This window comes from Rhipicephalus microplus, chromosome X (genome assembly GCF_043290135.1).
Source record: "Rhipicephalus microplus isolate Deutch F79 chromosome X, USDA_Rmic, whole genome shotgun sequence".
Classification (NCBI taxonomy): Eukaryota; Metazoa; Arthropoda; class Arachnida; order Ixodida; family Ixodidae; genus Rhipicephalus; species Rhipicephalus microplus.
The window spans coordinates 297,579,218-297,585,311 of NC_134710.1; positions in this window are offsets into that span (position 1 = coordinate 297,579,218).

Sequence of the window (6,094 nt, forward strand, 5' to 3'; positions counted from 1 at the left end):
CCTTCTCGAACGCATGGGGCGAGAGAAATCAAAGGGGAAGGAGGGAGCAATGAGGGTGAAGGAGGGGGGGTGGCTGCGTTCGAAGCAGCGTTGGTGGTGCTGCCGCTGCCAGGTAATCTGGACTGAGTGCTCGTTCAGGGCTCCGCTAATGGATGGAAGTGCCACGGGAGCGAGACTTATCGTTGCTGCCCCAATGGTTCTCACGCGAGGGCCAAACGCTTGCTATTGCTGCCGCAGCCTCCGCTGCGCGCCTGTGTATCCCTCGCATACACACGTAGTGCCTCCGTCGTTCTCGAAGGCTTATGTGCGCGTCCCTTCCTCTCTTTGGCCACGCCCTCTGCCGTGTACGCAACGTTCGCTGAGGCGGCAAAGCAGCCGTCGCGCGGCGCTGGTTCTTGCAGAAAATGGAAGAACTTTCGGCAAGAGTGTGGTGTTGCGATTCTGCGTTGTTTTAATAAGAGAACGCCTATACGCAATCGTATGTTTCGAGAGAAGGGGAAGCTGCAGCAGCGCACACGGTATACAAAATCTCCCGCTCGACGAAAAGGTCTTTGAATACGTATTTCACGGCAGAGTAAGAGGCATCAGCGTGGGCCTAATTGTGATGCGTTAATTGTGTACGAAATTTGTTACATTCGCATGCATTCTGAAATCAAACCGATATTCGGCGCACTCCTGCAGATTGAGGATATCGGTCAATGTCAGCGGTCAGGGTCGTAATCGGGGGAGGTTCGGCGGTCTTTCAACTCCGCCCCGAAATGTTTTCCTGCTGCCATACCACCGACCAAAACGACAACCTGTGTTGAGAATCATCCTGCTTTGTTCTTGTTGTTACCCTGGCCGAGGTTGGGCAGTTTCGCATGGCTCTTGGAGAGCCGTGCTACGCATGCGCTAGGAGCGGTGACGTCACATGGCGCACAGCTGGCGCGCCGGAGACATCATCATTGTGTGCGCGACCGAAAAGTCGAGTAATAAAGTTGCAAATTAAAGACATAATAGAAATTTCCGGGCCCGAGTGCAGGATTGAACCTGGGCCATTTGCGTGGCAAGCAGGTGTTCCACAACACGGCCGCGCGTCTGCTTAGATATGCAGTCAAAATAACTCCCTCTGCTGGGAGACGCGGTGAAAATGACGTTCACATGGCACAAACACATGGGTCCTAGTATACAGGCTTAACGATACAGCGTGTATTATCGCAGTAATATTGTGTGGTAGAAGTGTACATGACATCGGACGTCTGCACATGTGAATATCATAACAACTATGTGGTTTGAAGCCGGCCACAAAATGCATACATGTTACTGCACGTATTCCCTTACGACCACGTTGTGGGTGTATAGCAAGTTCGAAAAAAATTCACTCGCATAAGTGCTCCTGCTTTAAAGCAAACTATTAAAACACAGAATGTATCCATATGCGAAAGCTTCACTGACACAAGCCACTTTCAACTTCATCGATGACATTGTAGTAATCCACATTTTAAACTCCTCGAGTAACATCGTGTAATAAAAAGTATGCAATAAGTTGTTGTACATGGTTGACACTCGCGACGCGCTGAATGGCTCACGAAAAAGAGACACTCGGAAGGCACAGTAGTGCACACACGAGTGCGAACTAAAAACTGTTTATTCGGTGGAAACATGACAATTATGTATTGGGTGAAAGGGAAAAACAAAGAAAGCGTGAAGCTACGTACAGCCCACTTTTTCTTTCACCCTATACATATTTGTCATGTCTCCATCGAATAAACCGCAGTTAGTTCGTGCTCGTGTGTGTCCTTGTGGGCCTTCCGTGTGTCTTTTTTTTTTCTTCGTGTGCAATTCAGCGCGTCACGAGCGTCAACGAAGTTTAGCCAACTAGCCCTTACGCTGGCCCTTCTAGGTGGTTGAAGTTACGAGACAGGACATCGCTATCACGTTAAACTCTTAAAAGGAAATCTTAAAAATCTCCCAGTTTTTATACGCCAAACCCCACCAGGAAAAAAAAAAACGAAACGCAGGAAGTGAGCAATCACTCGCAAGTTATTTTATTCACAGGAGAGAATGGCGGAGAACATATATACGCCGCATGCCACATGCGCTAACAGGTCATGTGTGGTGTGGCGTAGAACCACCGTGCACGTATAAAAACACGCAGAAATGCTGTGCAATTACTAATTGGGAGGAAAATGTAAAAGTTCCACCTGAGTTAAATGCAGCGCCCATGATGTCAAGTTTTGTGAAGGGGCGTCCAATATTGCACTTCGTTTTCAGAGTTACGACGACTTTCGTTCACTCGCTTGTGTTGTTGCAAATTATCAAGTCCTATAGCTAGCGGGTTCGTGCTGCTGGAAAGGTGCTGCTACAATTAGAAATCGAATACCTACGAGAAAAAGCAACTGTGAATTTCATGAGATCGCTGTTTTTGCCAGAATTTGTGCTCTCGGCGTGCCACAGGGTTACTAAGAAATTATTTAGCACGACTCATGGGGTCGTTCATACAGCATACTGCTGATTATGCCAGAAGGCTTAATACTTCCGTAACACAATTATTTTCGTTTGCACGCCCTCGTCATGTTACTATTACTAAAACAACAATCAAAATAGCTGTACGAACCACCGCACAACCATAGCGAGGATACAGAAAGACCTGTCTGTGACTGTGCACTGCTTTCTTTCGCTGTTATGCGGCCACGAGTTCATTTTTTTCAATATGCTGAACATTGGATAAAAGCAATGCTCGAAACCGGATTTGTCGTGTCCATTATGCACCTCCTTACTTCCCGGTCTGCTGCGGATGACGACGAGCATCCCCACTGTTGCGAACGTCACAGTCGCCAGGCAGTATACTCGCTATGTTTACTGCCGCCACAGGCCCAATAAAAAAAAACGCCATATTCACAAAGTAAATGATGTTAAAAAAGCTTTCTCGAAGGTGCACAGCTTGCTAACGAACCGACACATGTGTACGTCGAAGCCATCGTTGTCGGGCACGTTCCGCGGCCGGCTCTGCACAATTCGGCCACGTCGATCGGCACGTAACCACCGGCCCCTTTAATCCACACTGGCCGCGGCCGTGAGTCAAATGCCTAACGCTCATAAATACCAGACGTGGATCTATCATGCGTTCTTCAGCGGGTCTCAGAGCAGACAAGTGAGGGAGCTTGGGAGGATATCGGTACCCGTGCGTAGGAACTTGTCACGTGCTGCCGTGACTACGAAGTGACGAGAACGATGTGGACGTATAGTCGCGATAAGGTGAGCGCGTAGGCCATCGAAAAACTTGCACAGACCATTTTACTTTTTCACCATTTCTGTAAACAAGGTATTGTTTCCACCAGCAAGGGGCATTTTAGTGCGAGCCAGCCAAGGGCCAAATATACCACGGCTGCAGTACACAGCATTGATTACTTTCAATTATTTTGAACATGACATGCAAACTATGTGAATGAAAGAACTCGTTAGTTCAAAGGCGAGACATTTATTTCAGAAGTAATGAAAAGATACATGAACATATATGGCAGCTTTGAAATAGCATATTCGCAATCCTTGCATTCATTTGTCATGTTTTTTTTTTCGTAAGCTTACAATAGTCATGCCTTATGCCTATAGCGCTGTGGAACTACGGAACCTATCATCTATATACTGACAAGATAAAAATACAGACGTAGTCAGGGCAACGCAAGGCCCTATCTGTCTCGCGGCTTGCAAGCGAGTACAAGAAAGTATTCACTATGCAATTTCGCGAAATTTATTGCAGATGGAATAATCAATCGATCATTGTCTATGTTAGGCAAAACTACTTTGCTTTACTGTAACCACACACTAAAGTGAAAATCATGTGAAAGGTGGGCATATGTATGCTTAGCGAAAAGCTGTGCTTAAGAAGTGCCTAAACATTTGTGGGGCATAACATGCCGAACTCGCGATACGATTATAGGGCGCGAAATAGTGGTGCTGTCGATGACTTCAAGTTCGGCCACCTTAATTTCCTTAACGTGTACAAGTGTTATCGCATATGAACTCATCAAAATGCAGCCGATATGGCAGGAAATCGGACTCATGTCCTCGAACTTAACTGTTCAACACCTAGCTTCTAAGCTGTCATTGTCAATGAAGGAGCTGAGTACACTGACATTGAACAGAAATGTCTAGCTTGAAGCGCAATATACCAATTTTTATGTGGTTTGCTTCACTTAAATGAAGATAATTACCCGGCTTCGCCAAAAACTTCCAATTCAGACCATTAGAAATGTATCTGAAGACGCCCTGAGAATCCACTGTTTGGCAAAAAGTAACAGTTTTGTAAACTACAATATAATAAAACATTTAAAGGAAACAGGCGTAGAGAAACATTTCGACCACCATGCAGTTTCTGAGCCCGACTTTGTACAACCTTTGACATCCGTTAAATAATAAATTTCTCAAATGCTTGAGCAGATGTAGTTCGCGCAGCTGCGATTTTGGCGTTTGCTGCAAAAGTAAAGGCTTGTAAATTTAGCGCTCAGCTTTCTCTTGCGACATTGCGCAAAATAAGCAAAAAAACACTGCACCTAACACAGGTAGGTAAACGTTGCGCTGCAAAGTTAAGGACGAAAAAAAAACTGGACTTACACAGACACAGTGCGTCTAACAATTGAATTTATTGAAACGAAAAACCACGCACGATCCTACCGAGATGCTATCAATGCCGCAAAACACGTGATTTTATCAAACTCAATTGTTTCCCTCGTTATATTTGTCTCTCTAAACATGCCACTTGTCTACATGTGAGTGTACTAACGCATGCGCCAAACTTCCCAAGCATCATAAAGTTGTAGGCCGGTACGTGTGCTCAGATTTGGGTGCACGTTAAAGAAGCCAAGGTGGTCGAAAATTCCGAAGTACGGCGTCTCTCATAATCATATGGTGGTTTTGGGATGGTTAACCCCACATAATATTTCATTAGGATGTGGCGTAATTACCTCAGTCTTACCACGACTTGGCTTATTTACGTTGGTCATAGCATGACCTGGCCTGACTAGCCAAGCATACCACCCAGCGAGATAGCTAATCAGCCGGTGCTCGGGTGCTAGCGGCTGGAGACAAAGAAGAGAGCGCGCACCAGCCGAGTATCACGTTAGAATGCACAGGCTGACCATGATAATTAACAAGTGGCATCAGGTTAACCTGTGGTCGGGATGTAGGGAGGTGCCCGGCCGCAACGAATCTCAGAGGCCACCGTGCTGATAATTCTTATGCAAGCAGACTTAGTCAAGGCATTAAACGCTTCAAAAGGAAATTCAACAGATTACGTCTTTAAAAAATTGTCATCGGGAAAAGCTTCAGACACTTTTATTGCATGGGTGCACTTTTGCACTCAGTGGAAGGACAAACGAATGAAAGAAGATGCCTCTGGTTTAAAAACACCGCCCATTTTTGTCGACCGTCCTTGACGCAACGCCGGGTTCTATCGTATAAGCAATGCAACGCAGCGCGCTTAGAAGTGGATTCGATCTTTTCGCACTATTGGCTCGTTGAAAAGGGAGTCTCGCCACAGCTCGGACAATTCCCGAGTTTTGCCAAGCTCAGGCGATCCTGAATAGCGCCCCAGAGCTTCATCTGGGAACGAGTGTTAAGTGACAGTCCCGGAGTCCTAAAATTTACGAAGCTATACTAAATTATAGTCGGATACAACTTTAGAAGTCCACCGCATTTCCTCTTCAAAAGCAAATGTTCACAAGCCTGAACCAAGGGGTGCGCACTCCATATTGCCGTCACGAGCCGGACGGCCGGCGACTCCGCCTTAGGGGAACATGGTCGCGTGCGTGAAAACCACTACTTCTTCAGTGGCCGAGAAGGTCCGTTGCAGCGCTTCTGTCATGTGGGTGGGGCCTCTCCGGAATTCTGAAGTTGCATAAGACTAACGACATTAGTATTCATTTTTGGTCGGGTTGTGCCATGTCGAAGGCAAGCATCGTTGCAATCAGTCAATTAGGAACAGGATCTGCCCCCCCCCCTTCTCCCACAGCAATGAAATTTAAGGTGGGGCGTACTGCTAATCGCAATGCATTTCATAAGAAGAGGCAGGATAGAAGATGCTGTGATTTGACAGATTATTTTCCTGAAAGGTGCG